At 31.4% G+C, this 7,327-nt stretch overlaps 2 long non-coding RNA genes across 4 annotated transcripts; one reads left to right on the forward strand and one right to left on the reverse strand.

Moving 5' to 3' along the window:
• The first annotated feature begins 951 nt into the window (after nt 1-951).
• LOC139785005 (uncharacterized) lies at nt 952-2,805 on the forward strand. 2 transcript variants are annotated; one of them, XR_011721767.1, is made up of 3 exons: nt 1,188-1,333; nt 1,454-1,647; nt 2,361-2,805. It is a non-coding gene; the product is annotated as an uncharacterized lncRNA (long non-coding RNA). The 2 variants fall into 2 exon arrangements; XR_011721766.1 differs by lacking the exon at nt 2,361-2,805 and having other exon boundaries at nt 952-1,333; nt 1,454-1,664.
• A 644-nt stretch (nt 2,806-3,449) lies between these two features.
• On the reverse strand, nt 3,450-5,973 carry LOC139785008 (uncharacterized). 2 transcript variants are annotated; one of them, XR_011721771.1, is made up of 5 exons: nt 5,094-5,973; nt 4,745-4,989; nt 4,040-4,324; nt 3,749-3,789; nt 3,450-3,641 (listed from the first exon to the last, which is right to left on the reverse strand). It is a non-coding gene; the product is annotated as an uncharacterized lncRNA (long non-coding RNA). The 2 variants fall into 2 exon arrangements; XR_011721770.1 differs by having other exon boundaries at nt 3,450-3,789.
• Nucleotides 5,974-7,327: the final 1,354 nt, after the last annotated feature.

Consider the following 7,327-nt stretch of genomic DNA (forward strand, 5'->3'; position numbering starts at 1 on the left):
CTACCTCCCGTAAGTTACCGTCAACTTTCGACTTTAGTAATTTTTTTTTTTTTTTAATCGCTGTGGTGGTCGTTTTTGGTGATTGTTGGCCTAATTAGAACGTTTGTGGTTCTTATTTTTGTTTAAATTAAAAAGAAAAATTAGCCTTAAGTTAGCCGGAAAATTTTATTTTTAATTAAAAAAAGCCTAATCGATGCGTAATCGTTTGCTGATGATTGTTGGTCTAATTTTAGCGTTTGTTGGTTTATTATTAGTCTTAAAACGAAAAAACCCGAAATTATCTCACATTAAAGATCGAAGATTGGTTTATTTGCCTACGTTAAGGTTTATTTCTATCAATTTAAGGCTAACATCTATAACTGGCTATGAATACGGGCCTTAACATCGGCAGAAATCGCGAAAAGATCAATGGGTGGTTCCCTTGATTTTATCATCGTCGAATATTTGCATTTTACTTTGAAATTAGAGATTAAATCAGTGTACAACAGCTTAACGTGCCTGAGTGCGTACCAGCTCTGCCAGTGAAAAACGCTATAAAGAGGATTTATATCTTATTTTTTCTTGCATAGATAAACAGAATGTTATCGGAAAGTCATCTAAGCATTTTGAGAAGAATCTTCGGAAAGATGAACGTAGAAACCAATTGTTGCAATTAAGAAGAAAGAAGCGCGAGCAAGTATTTGCGCAGAACAGAAATCTTGGTGGTTTTTCTTCGTCACCTGTTCTTATCTGCGTATTATAAAGGAATATGTTTTGATATATATTCCTTTATAATTTATGTTACACGGTTGCACCTGTTTTACACAAATCTTCAGGTTCAAAATAAAGGTAAAGTTATATATTTCTTTATAATGCATATTTAGTGTTACTTTGTTTTTACTGTGATCGAGTTAATACAAGTGTAACTTTTTTTAGGTTGGTTCAGCAGTTATAGCTGTATTTCTGAGATAGAGCTCTTTATCGAGCGGAAGTTGTGAATATTGATACGTGGAAGGATGCATACGTAGTTCAGTACATAGATTTTGGAAATTGCGCAATCGTAGATCAATATAATATCTATTCTGTCGAGAGAAATTTATGCATCTGCCTAGATTAGCAGTGCAGTGTTCCTTAAAGATATCGTACCTAATAATAGTAACTCGAATTGGTCTGAATGGGATAGTAACGCGCTCGATAATTGCTTCAGTGCTGATAAATACGATGCATATTCCATAGTTTTAATGACGATCAATATATAATTTCATTAAACCATGATGGACAAGATGTGAGTAATTTTTGGTGCAAAAGAATCTTGCAGCCTTTACTACAAAAACCTCGACTGAAACAATCAGTGGTAAGAATTATTTCAAAATTCATTTATATTCCGATGCACATTTATAACAATAGTTATGCATTTCATATGTTAAATGCCAGATTATTTGACACACTAAACATTATATTTTTTATATTTTAGCTCCAGAAACACATGATACAGAAGTAAAAGAACTCAATGTTATAGAAAGAGTGGACATAAGCCTCTTGAATGGCCAAACTCTCAAAACGAGAGTTTCTAATGTAAAAAATACAACCTAGTTTTATGTTCAGCTTCCATCTGCTTCAAAATGTGAAAGCATTGTTGATCAATACATGGCTAATAAAGATACAAAGGTATTATTTAGTACAAATGCATTTCAGCCACGAATCATATTCTGTCATATATTGCTCATAAACTTTATGGAAAATTAGAAAAGTAACTTCTCATTTTCTAACAACCATGAACTAACGGCTTGTCTTATTCACAAGCTATGATATCATTATTTAATAATTACAACAAAATCCATATATTTAAATTGTAATTTAATTGTAATTTAAATTGAAATTCTTCTCATTTCTTAAATGATTAAACAAATTCTAAGATTCGAAAATTAAACAAATTAGAAATTACTCATATTATTTCTTGAACTTTGATTCTGAAATATAATATATTACGGTGATGGAAAAGAATTTTATTCATGTATTTAAAATTTAATATATCGTTAACACAAATGACTAACATCATGAATCTGGTTCATCCTATAACAAATTTATATCTAGCCCAACATTCCTGAATGAATCGAATCGTACTTTCTGAAACTGTAGTAATATTTATAATTTCGACTTTATAAAATAAAATGTCTTAAAATATCATTGCACGATGTATGGTATTAACAGATAATATTAAAAATTGATTGTAACAGTATCATAATGAATGTTTCATCATAATGTTCAAATTTCCTAAAATAACAATAACTTAACATTGAAAGAGCTTGTACCTTCTCATTCAGCCTAACGATCGTTCGCATGAACTCAAGCGAATCTTATTGATAAGAAGTTAATATCAGGTGATGCCGCGATTATCAACTCGCGAGTTATGTCTTGGCACGGGTTGTTTAGTCTATACAAATGGAACATGGAAGCGAGCTGTGGTGATTAACTGTACACGGTCCGTCGGGTTTGATGTAAAGTTCATTGATACTGGGGCATACGATGAAATCCTGAATGATGAGAGTGTACATAGACAGATATTTACAAATATTTCTACAGGTTTTATTGCTTCCACGATGCGAGTTAATGCCATATATCATGTTGCAATACGAAATTGTCATATTGGAACTGTTGAAATTATGAATATGTATAAATAAGAAACTTGTAGTTTTGATATTCATTAATTCCCATTATTAATATGACAATCTAATGATCTAGGCTTTAGCTCTACCTGGAGAGCTCGTAGTCATGCAGAACCAAGCGTTAGAATGCTCCCTACAAGATGTGCCAGCGTCGTCCAACGTAGAATAAACCAATTGAAGGAACTCGAAGGCAAGAAGTGTTAGTCTATGTGAAGAAGTCATAATAGCAGGTTTGTATAAATTTTACGCTGCAGTTACAAATATATAGTAAGTTTCAAATAATATTAACATTTTCTTGGATATTACCATCTTTTGTTCGTATAGACTTATATCGTAAATTATACGATCTATCCGGCAATGGGATAATGAATACTGAGGAGAAGATACACCCGTATGTCCGATGCCTATTCTAAGTTCAACTCACAAGGTCTCGGTGTCGTATGGCGGATCATTCTACCAATATCTGGTTGCAACGGTATTCGGACGTGGATATTGAGACTAAACTGTCGGAAGATCTTCAACAGTATTACACTATTCTGGTCAAAGACTCGAGCCAGAGGTACATTTATTATGCGCAACGAAATATTTAGACGACGGTCAATGGTACAGAGGAAGAATCGTTAGTCTCACCGAAACAATGGCCTATGTTAATTACATTGACTACGGCAACACTGAGGAAGTTGCTCTAGACTCGATCATGATTTTGGAACCGCAATTTTATGAACCCTATCAATTAGCCATAATGTATCGTTATCTGTATCTTTTATTGGCACTGAGCTGACAGAAGGGCATATTACAAGATCATTTGATGAATAAAGATTTCTCGGCTGTATTTTACAACGTACACAAGAAGTGGATCGTCGATCTGATCGAAAATGAAGAAAAGCTCAGCGATAGATTCCGCAAGGGTTCAATTTCAAACTGTTTCATAAATCTTTTACAACTGGGATGCTCTCTTCTGGTGGCACGGCAATCTTGCGTGGCATTTTGTCGAATCTATAAAGCAATTATTTTATTGTACTTATGTAAACATATCATATATACACTACACGTAAAACCAAAGTAACACTAAATATGCATTATAAAGAAATATATAACTTTACCTTTTATTTGAACCTTGAAGATTTTGTAAAACAGGTGCAAGCTGTAACATAAATTATAAAAGAATATATATCAAAAAATATTTCTAGGTGCAATTAGCATGTTTATATTAGTTCTAAATAATAGAAAAAAAAGTATGCATACACACACATATTAAAATAATCCAAATATCATAAATAATAAAAAGATTTTCAATATTTGTCAAAAATGAAATATACGTTTAAATGTATGCATACATTTTAGTTTTATTAATAAAAAAATGTAAAACTATATATATATTTTTTTATACATACTTTCTGCAACTGAAGGGAAGAATATTAAAATACTTTGTGCGGCTGATGGATGAACGTGAAAATCCAAAAATATAAGATGCGAGTCAATATCCAGTAATCCATCACATTCAAATGAGACTTTCTCGCCAAAAAGATATCTTTGTAAAACAAACTTCTTTGCTTTTGTGATCCAGCACGCCGTAACATATTTAAGCAATTGGCTGCAGTGTCCAATTCAAGAACTTTTTCTTCGGAAATCCATTTTGAAATTGCATGTTGCACAGATTGTTTATACTCTTGACGTTTCTATTTTACCGTTTAAAACGTATCAAACAATAATCGATGAGTAACACGTTTGACATGCGCAATATAAAATTTACAAAGAGTAAACTCTTCACAATAAAGAATGAATTAATTTCTATATTCTATTCTAAGATTTTTAACACTTTGAGTGCCATGTCACCCATATCTGGGTGTCATCTGCTAGAAATTTCCGCAAAGGTCGTCCATTTGTGAGTGACGGTCTTATTTATCCAATTAAAAATAATTTTACTAAATATTTAAGACGTTAAACAAATAATGTAAATTTTATTAAGACATAAGAAAAGCAATAAAATATTAAAACATATAAATCTTTGGAGCAAATATAGAAATTAATCAATTCTTTATTGTGAAGAGTTTACTCTTTGTAAATTTATATAAAGTGTTAAACGTATCATTACTTACCTTAATATGAAGTCCTTTGAATATTATGCACTGCAATTATTGTAGAAGGTAAACCTTGAGCAAGGCAAGACACGATAATTTCCTTGTCTCAATCGCCTATAATATCTCTGCGTACCATCGTTTGCTTGACTCGCGACAGAAGTAACAAAGAGTAACGTGGTAGCAACTTTGGCTGCATCTAATGTTGCTAAAACGTCACCCATCGATGGTACGATGATAGAAACCACTGTTTCAGTCTTGGAACACTAAATTAATACAAATACATATATATATATATAATATTAACAAATTTTTAATTTACCTCACTAATAATAGAATAAACAAGTTCTTTTCCTGCTTTATAGCGTACCCAATATGTATAATGCCATTTGGACTAGTAGCAACATTAGCAGTTTCGTCCATGTTAGTTACAGCAGATACAATGTTCTTTAAATTGTATCTGCTGTAACTAATTAACAATGTCCACGTCACTTTGCAACGGTATGACCCAGATAAGAACAGGTGACGAAGAAAAACCACCGAGATTTCTGTTCTGCGCAAATACTTGCTCGCGCTTCTTTCTTCTTAATTGCAACAATTGGTTTCTACGTTCATCTTTCCGAAGATTCTTCTCAAAATGCTTAGATGACTTTCCGATAACATTCTGTTTATCTATGCAAGAAAAAATAAGATATAAATCCTCTTTATAGCGTTTTTCACTGTCAGAGCTGGTACGCACTCAGTGCACGTTAAAGCTGTTGTACACTGATTTAATCTCTAATATTCAAAGTAAAATGCAAATATTTCGACTGATAAAATCAAGGGAACCACCATGTTTCTTGATCTTTTCGCGATTTTCTGCCGATGTTAAGGCCCGTATTCATAGCCAGTTTTATAGATGTTAGCCTTAAATTGATAGAAATAAACCTTAAGTCGTAGGCAAATAAACCAATCTTCGATTACTTTAATGTGAGATAATTTTTCGGTTTTTTTCGTTTTTAAGACTAATAATAAACCAACAAACGCTAAAATTAGACCAACAATCATCAGCAAACGATTACGCATCGATTAGGCTTTTTTTTAATTAAAAATAAAATTTTTCCGGCTAACTTAAGGCTAATTTTTCTTTTTTAATTTAAACAAAAATTAAGAACCAACAAACGTTCTAATTAGGCCAACAATCACCAACAAACGACCAACAAACGATTAAAAAAAAAAAAAATTAATAAAGTCGAAGTTGACCGGCTAACTTACGGGAGGTAGACATATGCTATAGACGCGGCAACGCCGCGCGGCGTTGCCGCGTCTATGGATTCTTTAGCAATACGGCCTGAACCTGAAAATGCTTTCTGGCCGTCCGTAGCAGAAGGCAGTAACGTATCAAGGCTGATAAGCACCCGCTTTTTATAAATTACATATATTCTTATGCACACATGTGCGTATATATATATAATATGTATCTAATTATTATGTGTATGTTTATAATTGTCTGATGACAAATAATAACAGTAGCATAATTGAGAATGTGAATTAGTATACATAGTATGTATTGACGCGGGTACTTATTAGACGTGGCAATTTACTGCATCTCTTGCACCTCAAATAATTTTTTTCTTGTAATGTAAATGAATGATGTAAAACTCTTTCAAAGGATCTATCCATTCTTGATGGGGTAAAATAATAACTTCTATAACAAATGCAATAAATATTAAATTTATAGTATTGATTTATATAACTAATTTTATTCTGTCCTTATATATAGAAAAATATACACTCAGTCTTAGCATCAGAGTAGAGGGTAACGCAGCTGATGAACAGTATAGATAACAAACTGAATAAAAATCTTAATTATTATAACATAATGATATATTAATAAGATTTTTATTCAGTTTGTTATTATATCTATACTGTTCATCAGCTGCGTTACCCTCTACTCTGATGCTAAGACTGAGTGTATATTTTTCTATATAAAGACAGAATAAAATTAATTATATAAATCAATACTATAAATTTAATATTTATTGCATTTGTTATAGAAGTTATTATTTTACCCCATCAAGAATGGATAGATCCTTTGAAAGAGTTTACATAAAAAGCTCAGCGTTGGAAACCTCATATTATTCATAATTCTCCATTATTTGTTTAAATCTACGCAGGTTCCTTTTCAGTAAGATTGATAGTCTGAAGTAATAGGTGATGGCAAAAAATCTGAAATTATTGCACTATCATGCAGAAGCACTAAGAATTTAAATATATATTTTATGCATATTAAAAGATATATTAGCAATCAGTCTAATTAGAAAAAAGATGTACCAGATAATAAAAAAGAAATTGTATATAAAAAAATGGTTTCTAATATGTATTCAGAGAATGTTGATTTATCATATTATTCTTTCAAACTTGCTTTCCTCCTTTTGAAAATTTACACCAAGAGAAACTTTTGTAACATATTACTTTGTATTGATTTTTTTAAACATCTTTATTTCTTAAAAAGGAAACGAAAACCGTAGAAGAAAATTATTAAACTTATTTTTATTGTGTTGAGAATTCATTCAATTTTATCGCTACGTGTCTCAACTTCTCTTGTTCAAAACAAAAAACTAA

This window comes from Temnothorax nylanderi, unplaced genomic scaffold (assembly GCF_030848795.1).
Source record: "Temnothorax nylanderi isolate EJ_2023f unplaced genomic scaffold, tnyl_v1.0 TNYL_tig0722_pilon, whole genome shotgun sequence".
Classification (NCBI taxonomy): Eukaryota; Metazoa; Arthropoda; class Insecta; order Hymenoptera; family Formicidae; genus Temnothorax; species Temnothorax nylanderi.